Consider the following 15,638-nt stretch of genomic DNA (forward strand, 5'->3'; position numbering starts at 1 on the left):
TACCCGGAAAAGGGGTTTCTAACTTCACTTGGTGCTACGGATAATTTGTGTGATCTAGACCTCATACGAGCACACGAGTTTCTCCTGAAAACTACGTTACAAAAACAGACCACTGTGGCCAACGAGTTCAGATTTTTTCTTTTCAGTGTCAGACAAGCCAATAAAAAATAACCTGTTTTGAAAGAGGAAGAAATAGGCCAAAATTACACTGGGCCTAATTTTTCCCACATTGAAACCCCTCAAATGACAAAGTCACTTTTTGACAATGTGGGCTACATGGCTTCATTTTAGTTGTGCTGTTCAAAAACGGAGAGGTGTTTTCTAGTGAAATCCTCAGTTTCTCCAATCACATCAGAGTAATATCCCCCCCTCCCAGTTAAATCAAGGATGTATCGAGTTAAACCAAAACCATCATCCCACCGCCCTCTGGAAAGAGCGAAGATAGGAGAACTAACTTTGTTAGTGTTTCAATCCTCTTCTGGTTCTCGTGGAGCGGGGGTTATTTCAAAGTGTGTTTACCCGTGTGCACAGCCTAATTAGGCGCGGAAGTTTCCTGTTCATGATAAAAGCGTTGAGGACACGTATTGGGGTCTAATAAGTGACCCCCTCCACCCCTCTTCCAGCTCCAGGATGCGATCACACCGAATTCTAGCTGGGCTTCCAGCGACACTAATGATGTTATAGACCAGTTCGGCAACAGCAGATGAAAGTGATGTCACATTAATGTCAGCCAACAGCTCGAGCCCACACAGCCTTGATTGCTCTTATTAATCTTGCCAATTTGTCTGTCAGCACTTGGCTAATCCGTAAATAGCCTTCAACAGGTGCTTTATGCTTCCGCCACATCCTTGCTCCCCCCCCCCCCCCAATCAACTCTCTTACTGGGTGACAGGGACTTTCTCTTCTTGAACTGTGATTTTTTTTTTTTTTTTTTTAAAGAAAACTTCCAAGCTATTGTTTAGTCTGTGCAGGGGACGCGTTGGTTCTCCTGAAAGGAAGTCCTGGCTCAGGCAGGAAATGTTCGAGAAACAAAGGGGGATTTCACCTGGCTACAATTTGCACGCTGCTTTCACAAAACTGGCACTAGGTCACTACATCACAGCCTCCTCTTTTGCACGGTCTCTCTCTCTCTCTCTCTCTCTCTCTTCGTGTGAGGGATCGATGCCTACATATTGCCCCGCTGAGCCATAGCCCGCCGTGAAAAAGGTTTTAAGAACTGCACGTCCTATCTTATGCGCACTAACCCCTGACTTCCAGCTAGTCAGTTTCCCAGGAGTTGTCTGGATCCCCTTCTTAAATCGATACCCCGTTTGCTGAGAGTCCAATTCCAAACACCAGGGACTGATGCCACCTGCTGTGAGGATTTATCCTGACCTGATGGGCTGGCGTGGGGCTGACAACGTCTACGTGGGCAATCCTCCACACGGACACGGCTTCTGCCCCGAAGACCTTACAATCTAAAGCCATGTTCCTTTCACCTGGCACGGCCCTCCGTGGTTTGTATAAGAGATTCAGTAAAAGATCCGGAGTGAATTTTTAGCTAGAGAGGACACGTTGTATCCGAACCAATTTTTTCCTATAATTAAACTTTAAGGTCAAATATTTTCTTCCCCGCGCTCTGAGAAATCCCAGCGGCTTATGGAAGTACTGGTTGTACTGAACCGGAGATCAAAATCACTGTGTTGTCGGGCACAATCTTTTCAGCCCTGTGATTTCGCACAGTTGTCTTAAACACAGGTGTGTGCATCTACGTAGCCCTATTTAACTACGAAAGCGGAATCCCGGTTGCTTTATTCTTTTTACAAAAAGATGGTTTTAGTTCCGCTTAACCGTTCACACGTGCTTTTCAACCCCTTTACTTCGCATCATCCACCCTCCTGGTGCAATTTATCTGGAAAATGCTTTAGTCTGGGCGGATCAATTGGACACCGTTGGCTTCCCCCCCCCCCCGGACAGCTGCTCATTTTTAAAAGACGAGGTTGGCTCTGCATTTTTTCGGAGCCTGTGCTGGGGTGCAATGTAACAGCATCTTTTAAAGTCGTCTCTCTCCACCGGATCGCTAAGCGCTAGCGAAGTTACTGGAGAACGTTTCCAGTAACTTTTTCTAGATCTTTGGATCATTCACTCCGAGGGGTTTGGAGCAGACCCTAAAAGCCAAAATACAGACCTGCCTAAAATCAAACCCAATCCAATTCATAACTGCAGGTTCCCCTCTTCGCCTGAATGTGCTATTGGTAACGGAGCGCTCGTTTTCAAACTACTATTTTGTAAAAGAAGAGGATTACATCAACCTGTTCTGGAGTCGACCTGCAGGCTGAAGACAGCTCAGATACGTAGCACGCCAGGAAACGACTCGCAGCCCTGCGTGATGCAAATATTTGGACGAAAGACAGGTAGGAAGGGTTGTCCAAATGTTTACCAAAGGCTGTGCTCAGGATTTATAACCGACGCAGGATCTCTGCCCCCACACAACTGCACTGGCAGGTGCATCCAGTTTCAATGTGACACATGGTATGCATGTGTGGTGGGAAGGGGGGAGAGAGGAGAAAAGGTTGCTGGGCAATTCTAGACATCCTTTCCTGGCACTGATCTTGCTCCCAGTAAAGTCAATGGCCAATGCCCTGTTTGCTCGAGTGGCTACTGGATGAGGTCCAAAGCCAGTTTCAATCATTCAAGGCCCCTGTTCATAATTAAGCCAATTCCTGGCATTTTTAAACCCAAGGAATGAATATGTTTTGTCATAACCTGTGAGAAAAGGTTAGAAATGGGCATGTTTCATCTTGAGAAAAGAAGACAGGGAGGCAGTGGGGACCTGATAACAGTCTTCAAATATATTAAGGGCTGTCGTAAAGAGGACAGATCAATTGTTTTCCATGCCCACTGAAGGTAGAACAAGAAGGAACTGGGTAAATCCACAGCAAGGAAGATTTGGATTAGCTATTAGGAAGAACTTCCTACCCATCAGGATAGGTAAACTCTGGAATAGGCTTCCAAGAGAGGTTGTGGAATCCCCCTCATCAGAGGTTTTTAAGAACAGGTTGGACAAACCCCCTGTTGGAGATGGTCTAGGTTTACATGGTCCTGCAACAGCTCAGCGGGCTTGACTTGGTGACTTCTCAAAGTCCCTTCCAGCCCTATATTTCTACAGATTGTAACAAAACAATTGCTCTGGATTATTTAGGCCTATCAAAATATGTATTGCAACAATAACTGCAATATTGTAATAGAATTCTACCTAAATATGGTTTTTTACTTTCCAAATTCTGTTACTTTATTTTAACACAACATGTTATGTTACAATAGCACCTAAAGGCCTCAAATGCCATCCAAGCCCCAGTGTGCAAGGTGCTGTACAAACAAGTAGTAAGAAACAGTTCCTGCCCTGAAGAATTTTATAATCTAAATAGACCAATCAGACAATAGATTGTAGGGAAAAATCAAGGCAAAGAGAGAAAAAGGCCCAGGTCCCTCAAAGGCTCATAACTTGCCACTGAAAACAATGGAAGTTAACTGCTTAAATACCTTTGAGGATCCTGGCCCAGGTGATTTGCCCAATGCAGCAGGTCATTGGCAGACATGGGAATAGAAATTAGGGCTTCTGTCCCCCAGGTCAGTACTCTGACCTCTAAGCCCTGCTGCCTGGAGAGCAATTGTTTTGTCAAAATAAACATATGCATTTTTATTGAGAGAATTATTATCATTACTATAATCATCATCATCATCACAGTAGCATATGAATTGCCACACTGCATCAGCCCAGCCCATCTACTCCAGTGTCCTCTCTAACAGCAGCCAGTCCCCATGCTTCCTAGGAAGGGGCAAGAAATCTTCCAATAAGCATTCCTATCAACCACTTAAAGAAAATCACTACCCTGGCAAATGAGAACAATCCGCCTAAAATTGAGTCACCCCGTCTTGCCATCCCCCCTGCCTCATCCCCTGGTTCTGTGTGTTAAGGTTTCACTTTGTGCTAGAAACACTAACATATTCAATGTGAATGTAGCATGCAGCAGAGCGGATTTCAGAGGACGTGCTTTTTTTAGTAACAAACAGCAATCCTATCTGCTGCAGAAAAGCCTTTAATTCATCACAGCCACAATTTGCTGACTGCTCAGATGGGTGAATACAATGGCTTCATTGTTGCGTCTGAGGGGAGATCCCATAATTGCACACTGTTGATTAAACTGTATGTTTTCTATTTGTTATCTGATTTATTTAAATTATTTTTCTAAGATAGGTTTTACAGGGGAAGGGGGGAAAGGGGGAATCTCGCCCTCATTGTGCTGCAGCAATGAAGGAAAATGGCTGAATTTTAGAGGCCACTTTCCAAATTTTTTTATTTATTCTGGAAACTGTGAATTTTTTTTCAGAGCGGAGATTGAAGAGTAAAACATATGAGACGGCATTCAGAACTTTGTCAATTCAGTGTTTGTGCTCCGTGAAGTTTTAATGTGTTCTAAAGTAATTAAATCCTGGTTTAAATGCCAGTCTCAGTGCAACCTTAAATATGGAGTCATGCCTCTATACTAATTCAAACCAATCTGGATTTTTCTTTCCCGCAAACTATTAATTAGCAATCAACTCACCGATGTTCTCAAAGAGTTTCCCAGATTATGCTCTTCGGCCATAGACTGATTCCAAGGTATATAGCTGCGAAGGTGTCACAGAGTAACAGTCTGATCTGTTTGTGTAAATAGACACCTAAAACAAACCCTAGATTAGTGGTTTAGTGGTTCCCATCCCGCTGGCTGCAGAAGGGAGCCACTGCCTAAGGACCCAGGCAGAGCACGTTGCCGCAGGGCTACAAGACGGGTGCAGATTCCTTGCTGCAGCTAAGGGGACGGGAGACCCGCCTGGGTCCATGGGCACTGGGGTTCCTGCTGGAGCCAGAGGGAAGGGAGCACTGATCTCCCATCCTCATGGCTGCAGAAGGGAGCCACTGCCTAGGGACCCAGGTGGAGTGCACGGGGCTACAGGACGTGTGCAGTTTCCCTTGTGCAGCCAGAGGGATCAGCGAAGAGGCAGTCAGTTAGGTCGACATAGTTTTGTAGTGTCAACGTGACTATATGTCTACGACATGTCTTAAAACTGTAGGCCTCCATTATGTTCCAGAGATCTGTACCCCAGAGGGGACGAGGAGGGCCAGGCTGCATGGATCACCTCCTCTTTCATTGGCTGGGTGGTCAGACACATCGGTTGTGTCCGCTGAGTGACCTTCGCGGGTCTACACATTTGCAGAAGGGACTCCTGGCCTGAGGTACGCAGGCCTCTGAAACTTGCTTATGAATATGATTCATTTGAAAAATACTTGTTTACCCCACAACAGTTCTTGACTGGTTAATCAGTTTACCTAACACCTGCTCAGGCTCTGTACTTACTTTATTAATATATATTCACTATCTGTTGTTACCAGTTCTTGGGAGCCATCTGCTGATCAGGTTACCCCACCGTGACTCTGCGTGGAGTAGAGCTCCGCTGTCTCTAACCTAGCATCTGTAATAAAGAATTTGTTAAATACTTTCCTGAAGTCCAATCAATCTTTACCTGGATGAACCAGGAGGGTAGCTGGCCGACCCAGAGGTGATTAATACCACCCAGAGGAAGGATAGGGTGGTAGCCAGATGGGTAGTCCCCAACAAGATGAGACTGTGGCATTGTTCTCCCTATTCCCCAGAAACCATGAAAGACTCTGAGTCACATGGAAGGAGTAGGCTGGGTGAGGAGTGGGCAGGCCAAGGTGGTGGGAAGAAACATCATCCCCTCACCCAATGGTCCAGCTGAATTCCCCCTGGAGAGCTAGTGCAGGCCCCCTGCTACATTATCTTTCTTGTGCCCCAGCCTTCTGGGGTGGAAATACACGCTATGCTTACTGCAAGGCGTTACACTCATGGGACACAAAGATAGATGTACTGTATCCATGCCTATAGGGGACCAGATCGCTGTCTTAGCTAAGTAGTCCTACTGATTATGTCAATGGAACTATTGCAAAGCCAGTAGAATTTGGCCCAAGGTGAACTAGAGTAGAAACAAACAAGCCAGGGCTTTTAAATCACTGGTGAATTTCACTGAGTTTGAGTTGGAGATTGCAAGTGATCGTTTGTGGTCAGAATAGAGTGGCGGTTCCGAAAGGTTTTTATTTCACAGAATTTTTACCAGCTGATCTTCCAGGGAACATAAAAATCTGCAGTCAGTTTCCCTGATGTAAATCCAGGCTGGGGGTTGTATTATCTTATCCAGAGAGCCTCTGAAGGGGAGGAAGCGAGAGTCCCTGTCCTGTTCCCAGCCCACCCCCTTCTCCTTCGTTGCCCCAGGACTGAACCCTGAAACAGGAAAGAACCTTGCATAAGGTCTGGAGTGACTGGAGGGGGAAGTCCCGTGGAAGCAGCTGAGGTTCCTTCTGCACAGAGATTTCTGGGAAGCAATCTGAGCATTACAATTGCCCAGGGAGTTCTGTATACTAATAGTCTTTCAATACCAGAGGAAAATTATCTTTCTCAGAAGGAAAGAAATTGTTGCTGAATACAGCGTGTGCATAGATATAAAGCAGTACAATGTTCTCTCTCCTAATATAAGATGATGGTGACTTTCCTAGCATCACTTGTCTTATTGAGCTGACTCAAGTTCTGTTAGGTTGTGGATTGCTGAAAACTATTCTCTCTGGAATGAACGGGTACAGTCCAATTCATGAACCCATGCAAAGCATCTTCATTATAGCCTGGAAACTGGGTGGACCGAGAGTCAGTCAAAAATCATTTTATGGGACGTTTCTCTGTGAAATGTTTGCTTTAATTTGCATGGAAGAGGCAAACAAATGGCTTTTTTCAAGAAATATCTACATCAGAAGCCAGGGAACATGGTCTCCATGCCCGCATATAATGAGGTTGCAGTGATAGACCTTCTATCTACATCTACATTACATCTGGCTGGAAAATGTTTTTATTATTAATTATTACTATTCCCTGAGAAAAAATATGAATAATGGAAAAATATTTTTATCCAAATTTTCAGTGCAAAAAGTTGACTCCTCATTGCAAAATGGATATATATATATATATATATTTGTGCATTTTTTTGAGGAAATCTGACACTTCCTGTGAAAATATTTATTTAATCAAAAACCCAATTTTCTGTCCAAAAAAAAAAAAAAAGTGTAACGAATTTTTTGACCAGTTCTATTCTACATAGTAGATGGGATGATGGGTTTAATCTCAGTCAAACAAGGGTGAATGAGAAGATGACAAGGAATAATTGGCAAAAGAAATAACTCCTGATGATTAATGAATGCAGCAGCAGCAGCAGCAGCAGCATGGATGGTCCAGTAATTAAGGCACTAGTGTAAGTCTTGGGAGATCAAGGCTCAGTTCCTAGCTTTACCACAGATTCCTTGTGTGACCTTGGTCACGTCACTTAGCCTCCCCATGCCTCAGTTCACTATGTGTAAAAATGGGGTAAATAGCATTTTTCCAATCTCACAACTATATTAAAGATTAGGAGGTGCTCAGATCCTACAGTGAGGGAGACCATAGATAGAAGAAAAGGATATTTGCAGAGTCTGCTGCACAAATTGTAATAGCCTCCGGGTCAGTCTCCCAGCACTTAAATGGCTGATAAAGTATACTCTCATTGATCTTGGTAGCAGCACTGGGGCAATATTGTCTGGGGTAACACTTAATTGCTCTTGAGCAAATTTCTTCACTGTATTATGAATCTACTCAATACGGTCAAACTAGAAAGAATCATAGAATATTAGGGTTGGAAGGGACCTCATCTAGTGCAACCCCCTGCTCAAAGCAGGATCACTAGGATCTATTTTCGATTACACCTGGACACTAATTATCTGCAGTGCATTGTCAATATGCATTTTACTAAGTGTGTTTTAATAGCAAGAAGAAAGGACTGGGAGTCAAGCATGCCTTGCTTTGGGACAAAACACTTCACCATCCCTGTGGGGCCATGACATTTCCTCATCTCTAAAATGAAGTATTAATATCTCCCGGCAAGCGTGTTGAGAGGCTTACTGAATGAATGAATGTTGGAAAAGTGTTCTGAAATTTTTGGTACCTCATTGCAGAGTATTGAAAGCAGTCTGGAGCGAGGACTGTTATTTACTATGTTTTTACATTCCCTGCACCATTTGGCCCCCAAAGCACAGATACAATATAAACAATACATATTAATAACGATGATGATGTCCAAAACTTAGGCTCACTCTAAACATACTGATTCAAATCTTAATTCTTAAGAAGTTGTTGACGTTAGTATAAGAAACAAGAGCAGAGATGAAGACCTACTGAATCACCTCCTATAAGCACCCTGAATTATTATTACCACCTCAGTATATTTATCAAGTCTTTTTCCCCCTGCACCTAGTTTTCCTTTATTTTCACAGAGCGTGAGACTAGATCTTGCACTTGAAGAGAACAATGCAAAATTTCTGTTTGTCTTCAGTGAGTGCCGGATTAGGCCATATTATGGATAAATTTAGAGTTGGGGAATACTGCAAAAAGCATTTACAAAAATTTTGGATGAAACCCACCAGTTAGTTCCAGCAGCCTTTGTGATAGGCAGTGTTGCCTAGTAGCTAGAGCACTAAACTGGGACTCAGACCTGAATGCTATTCCTTTCTCTGCCAATGATCTGCTGGATGACCTGAAGCAAGTCACATCACCGCTCTGTGCCTCAGTTTCCCATTAATAAAATGAGGATAAATGATGATGACCCTCCTTTGAGATCTACTGATGAAAAGCACTATATAAGAATGAGGTATTATTATTTATTCATTTCCCAGGAACAATTGAATCAGTGGAATTCTATTTGCAAGAATGAGCCTTTCCTGCTGAAGATGACCTCCTAAGGTCCCTTCCAACTCTAATATTCTATGATTCTATGAAATGTTGCACTTCTAAGGTGTTCTCCACAACATGCATCAAGACCCTGATGCATTGCCCAAGTGAAGTCACTGGGAAGCTTTCCTTTGCTTTCAACGGACATTATATTAGATTCTATGATCAATTTTTTCCCCAGCTTGTGTGTTCTAAAATAAGGCACCTACATCCATATTTAGGCACCTGAAAATCAGGTCATCATTTAGAGGTGCTGGGCACCCGCAACTGCTAATGAAATGAAAGGGAGACACTGTATAATTACGGATTTAGGTGAAAATTTTTAAAAAGCACTTGAAGTGACTTAGGAACCTGTTCCGTGTTTAGAAGTGAAAATCAATGGGATTTAGGCTCATAAGTGTCTAGGGGCCAGACTTTTAAAGGCATTTCCAGTGCAATCAATGGAAGTTAGGCACCTAGGCCCTTCTGAAAATCCCACCAGTTGCTTATTTATGTCTTAAGGTGCCTAAATACCTTTAAAATTCTGTCCATCCACCACTGTTGAAAATGGAATAAGCTTCTAACTCATTTGCAAATTTTACTGTGGGTACCTTAAGTTGTGCACCTAAGTTTGAAAACGTAAGTTAATTTCTTGCTTTACATCGCTCAAGAAATATTCAACGCACCTAATATCTGCTGCATGGAGCCATGCTTATTTCATTATATTAAGTTCATTTAGCTATGGTTCTTGTTAGCTACTTGATTATTGCATGAGGTAATATAGTTACACAAGGTTTGCCTTGATTTAGTTAATCATGTCAGTGATGCATAATATAAAAAAAGGATAAAACAAATTGTCTCCATAAAAACAGAAAGCCAGCAATGGTGTCATGTCACATTTTAGCAAAAACAGCTGTAATTGTCCTGACTCACTGAATATGAAGCATTAATGATCATCCTCCACTGAACTCAGTTTCAGCTCTGCTGTGCATTAGAGAAGGAAAGGTTAACAATATCCCAGACAGAAAGACATTGAAACAAGCTGCCCCTTTTTCTTTTCTTTGCTGGAACTTTTCTAATTCTGCCACAAACAATTTGTTTTTTCTCTTCTTCACAGGTTTTTGGCCAGCAACGTACAAGACTTTCTCAGCCATCCTGACCCACTCTGAGGAATTTTCATGCATAGGGGCTTTGAATTTGCAAGTGTGCTGTGTATATAATCCTTCTCTGAAGATCTCCTACAGCATAGTAAGAGAGAGAATGATTGTATGATATGCTGCCGAAAATGCACAACTTTTAGCTTCAGTGAACGGTGGCTGTGAAAGAATAGTTGAATTACATATATGGGATTCCCTATTTTTTCTGTGTAAGTGAGGGGCACAAGTGTCAGTTTTATTCACCACTGCATTACTCCAGCTTTACCTCAGGGTGGCTCTACTGGTTTCACTGTAACTTATACTGGGCTTGAGCTACTGGTAGGAATAGCAATACCATCACCTCAGTGGTGCACCTTTCGGATGGATCTCTGGGAATCCTTGATAGCTAGGATACTAAGTAGGCCTCCTTGGATTGCTGAGTAGACCAACCCAGCCTCTGTAATGCATTCGGATAAATGAGGACAGATCACAAATAATGGGTCATCCCTCACTTGCGGGAGTGGAATGGTTGCCCTTCAATCCACCTCACTTTTGGGGGGAATATATGTACAACAAAATATTGTACGTTTCTCTTCCTACCTCTTAGTGTAGATTGGATCAGGCTGATAATGAGAGGAGCCTCGCTAATTCTGGTGCTGACTAAGTTGCAACCATTTTTTCCCTTAGAGATCTGTGAGTAAGAAGGGTTTGGGGTCACATATATGCACCAACATTCTTCCTGTTCTCAGTTGTCTGGAGAACCTGCTAGATAGAGTTTTTGAAAAACAATATGCAGGAGTAGTAACAAGAAACAATTCAATATTTATTTCTGCTAGGCTCTTAATAGTCCCCTTGTATATCCTCTGGCATTAGCTCTTTAACTACACTTTCTTTGTTAGTTTAATCTTCTTGTAGTGAATGCTTCACTACATTTCCTTTCAGTGAGTGTGGAAATAAACTCAATGATATAATCAAATTCCACGTTGCTGAGATTTTTCAAATGTGTTGCCATGAGTAGGTGAGAATTATCATCATTAGATTATAGATGAGAAAACTGAGGGGAAGACATTTAGGGACACATTGAAACAAAAAATATCCTCCAGTTACATACCTGAAATGTTGTGCCCATAATGAATGGCGAGAGATAGACAGAGAGAATTGGTCTCATGTATATATATAATAATACTTTATATGTACATACTGTCTGTTATTCAAGCATTATTTTATGAACATTAATTTCAGGTACGTAAGTATCACTATCCCTTTTTATAGATGGGTAAACTAAGGAGCAGATGTATTAAATAACTTGCCCATGGATAAAAAAGTCAGTGGCAGAGTTAGGCATAGAACCAGGAATAAGACTGGTGTTCTAATTTGAAGATCATAGCCTTGGGTATATCTTCCATGTCAAGGCTGAGAAGTAGTGCCACACATTAGAGATTTGGAAGATGGGCCCCACAAAGGACAGATGGATGGATGAAGACTTTTAGAAGATTTTTGGCCCTAGGTGCACGGAAATTCTGCAGGTCTACAGGAAAGGATATTTTGCTGTACTCATCAGAAGTTGATCTGACTTCAGTTTGGTTACCAAAGTTACCCACCCTGTTAAAGTACAGTTCATAATGCGGTCTGTGGCTAGCTCTTTATTTGATAATTTCTTTTTTCCCCATTTGTTTATCTCAAGTAAATGTGCTTTGTTCCAGGCCCAAACCCAAAAGTCTTTTCTACCCTGTTCTCTCCTTGACTTGTTGCAGATGTATTGAAATAAATCTTCAGAAAGAACAAACCTTTGTTTCCTCTCTCCTCATTCGACGAAATCACAAATCCCCAGAAAGAAAAATAAATCAATCTTCGCTCGCAGAGTCTTGAATGATACCATGTCTACTTCTGCAGCCCGCCATGCAAATGAAAATGTGCCCATCACCTTGGAAACATCCAAGAGCATCAGCCTAAAACATCAAATTCTAGCACCACGCCAAAACAAATGCCAAAGCAAAACAAAACAAAATACATACTTCTAGAAGGCCATCTAGTCAATTCTTCCAGACCGTTCCCAATAAAAATGGATGCCTGGTATGGTCTGATAATGGGACGTAGACCTTATAATCACTAGCTCATTTTTCTGAACCTGGCCCAAGTCAGCAGTGCCTAAAAATCACTGAAAATATGAACATTGTTGGTGGCCTGTGTGAAATGAGGGGGGTGGGTTTGTCTCATTCCCATTTCCAGTGGAAAGAAATTGACACCACAAGAATCACTACTGCAGCTGTCACCCTAGTTGTCAGTCCCAATAGAAAGACCAGTGACTGAATGGGTGTGAAGATGGACCTGTCCTTGCATTCGTAGGGGCTCTGCTAACACACAGTGGTGGGCACACTGGCGAGGGAAGATGGCATAGAATCAGAGAAGTGTGGGGCTGGAAGGGACCTGGAGAAGTTATCAAGTCCAGCCCCACATGCTAGATCATCCCAACAGGTTTGTCAAACCTGTTCCTAAAATATCTCCTGTGATGGGGATTCCACAACCTCTCTTGGAAGCCTGTTCCAGTGTTTAACTACCATTGTAGTTAGGACATTTTCCCTAATATCCAACCTAAATCTTCCTTGCTGCAGATTAAGCCCATTACTTCTTGTCCTATCTTCAGTGGACATGGAAAACAATTGATCACAGTCCGCTTTATAACATATTTAGCTCTTAACATATTTGAAGACTTATCAGGTTCCCCCATCAGTGTCCGTCACGAGTAAAACACGCTCAGTTTTTTTAACCTTTCCTTATCAGTCAGGTTTTCTAAACCTTTTTTCATTGTTGTTGCTTTCCTCTGGACTCTCTTCAATTTGTCCACATCTTTTCCTGTAGCATTGCCGCTTGTACTTCTACAAATTACTCCAGGCCTTCAGTCTGCTTCCTGGCACGCTTCACTAAAGGTCCCTTAAAATTTCAATTTTTTTTTTAGAAATATCAACTGCATAGTGTGTTATTTTTACAGAAGTGCCTGAGTAAATATGTGGAAATATTCTCCCAACGGGTGTAGTCTCTTTGACAAAGGGCACATCTGCATGAAACAGTTGCAGTGGTATAATTCACAGTGCAAATTTAAACTGACGAAACCCCGTTGTGGTCGCTCTTACATTGGTATAAGAGTGCCATTTATTTGATTTAGCATATGATGACGAGGATCAGATTTAAGTTAAACCAAAATAACACCTAGATCTTACATAGCACTTTTCATTTGTAATTCTCAAAGCACTTGTCAGAAGAGGGCAGTATCATTATCCCCATTTTACAGATCAGGAAACTGAGACACAGATAGGTGAAGTGACTTGCCCAAGGTCACCCAGCAGGCTGGTGGCAGAGCCAGGAATAGTACCCAGGTCTCCTAAGTGCTCCTAAATTGAAATAACAGTGTCCACATAGGAGTTTGCACCATTTTCACCGTATCTTGTCGACCAGGCCTTAAGATTTATGGCAAGCCCTTCAGCTGATGTGAATTGGTATAGCTTAAAAAGGGCTATGCAGCTTAACACCACCAGCCCTTTGTTTCTGATCCCTGCAGAGACATACAGAAGTGCGAACTGCATTTATTTCATAGACATGGGTTAGGCCTCTTGGGCCAGATCTTCATTCTTGAGGGATGAGCTGAACGTTTTGTTACAAGTGGCATTTACACATGCTAAGCAATCATGACAGTTACTATTGAGGCAAGTGTAATTAGATGCTCTGAAAACTGGAAGAAATTAACTCCAACCACAGACCATCAGTCAGACTATTATTTAATAATACTTCCCAAATGTGCAAAGTACTTATTCTAAAACTAACAGGAAAGAATAATCGCTTTCCACTAAGTGTTAAGATGTTGCTCTGAAGCACACATGAGCAACGTGAATGACTGGGCTGGGGGTAATACTAACACTGGGACTAAGTAATCACCCCTCTTCTCTCAATTTGCTGGCTTGGCAGGTTTTGGAGGGGGACGGCAAGTGTACTCCCTCCTACCTGAAGGCTGACAATGAATCTTTTTGGTATGAACACTACTTAAATACCTGGGTGCTGGCTCTTTACTATGAAATGCTATTTTTCACGAATTTTAACTCCAGTATTGCTTTAATGGGTGGAAGGCAGTTAATGGTAAGAAGCAGGCCTGAGGTCCAAAGCCTAGGTAACAGGAGCGCTTCTGCAGTTTCCAGCATGCCAAGGAAACCACTAAGAAATTGCTGTTTTCCTTCTCCTACACAGCAGGCAGGCTTGTCGACTCACTAGTAGCTACAGGAGGCCTGGCTAGAAAGAGATCATTGTGATCCCTGTCTGTTTCTTTCTCTACTACAAAAGGGTCCATTCATATGGGCTAATTTTGGAGGGAGGGCAAGGGATATCACTAGCATGAACTGGATCTGAACACTTCAACCACAATTTAGAAGGCCTGTTCAACCTGGGGAAATATTTTTCTTCTTAGTGGAATCTTTCATCTGATTCTGAACAGGGGTATCTTTTCTGACAGTCGCATGTTTAAAGACTGCCAAGAGGTGGAAGAGTGTCCTTGCAGCAAAAGCAATGAATTAATTAACAGGCATGAAAACAAATATTAATCCCCTAAGCAAATGGGCATTCTCGTTTTGCTGGGCTGAAAAAACCCCGCCACCCACCACTTTCTGTCCGAAATGTTGTCTTATTTCAAAGACTGAATGCAAATGGATTTTTTAAAAGCCTACATGATTGCAGATTCACCTAACCACTAGTCTTCGTGGAGCACAACTGGGACTGTCTGTGTGTGGGAAAATCTACAATGTAATTGCTTTCAGCGGAGTATCACGGCACTGTAATTAAAATACAAGAGGCTGCCAGTTTCAAAATTTTTAAGTGATTTCATCTGCATTTGGGTGATTAAGTCCCTCTGAGCTGCTTACTGATACTTCTGTTTTCAGTGCACAAAATGGTTCCCAATCCAAGACAAGAGGGAAAAGAAAAAAAACCCTCAGTTTTGCAACTGCCTGTACTTCTAGCGGTGTCCGGGAATGTATCTGGAGGTTAGTGCACTGGCTTCGGACAAACCGAATGTGCGTGTTGCTAAGCCGGTGAAGTCTTTGGTGAAAACAGCTCACAATTGCCATTTCAGAGATGGGGCTGTGGGTTGAAAGAAAGGAAGGAAAGAAGAAAAAAAAAGGAGGGAGGGGGAAAGACCAGCAGAAAAATTTGACACCTCCTAAATCAGAGTGACAATTTCAGCATAGTGTTTACACACGGTGGTAAAACTAAATTGTCTGAGACTGATTGTGCCCACATGTCACTTATTATCCAACATGGATTTCCTTAAATATTGGAAACTTAATACGAGGAAACGCACGACAATTAAAATCAATATAATCATCAAAAGGACAGAATCAGCAACAGGACTTTTTTTTTTTTAAGTTTTAATAAGTGAAAACAGTGGGAGAGAAGGGAAGAGTTATGTGGTTAGAAGGCATTCCTCCACCCCACACACACAAACACTAGGCAGAAAAAGAATACGTTTCAAGGCAGCGGATGAAGAGGAATCACAGCAGCAAATCTGAATAGGGACAAGTACAGAATAGCTTAGTATAGCCTCCAACTTTTACAAAAGACTATTATGCTTTTATAACTCCCTCCAGCTGCTTCACGGTGATGGGTAATAGGAGAAGAGTCTGGTCCAGAGGGTAGGATG

This window comes from Emydura macquarii, unplaced genomic scaffold, assembly GCF_026122565.2.
Source record: "Emydura macquarii macquarii isolate MOO-44397 ecotype Brisbane River unplaced genomic scaffold, CSIRO-AGI_Emac_v2 contig_561, whole genome shotgun sequence".
Classification (NCBI taxonomy): Eukaryota; Metazoa; Chordata; order Testudines; family Chelidae; genus Emydura; species Emydura macquarii.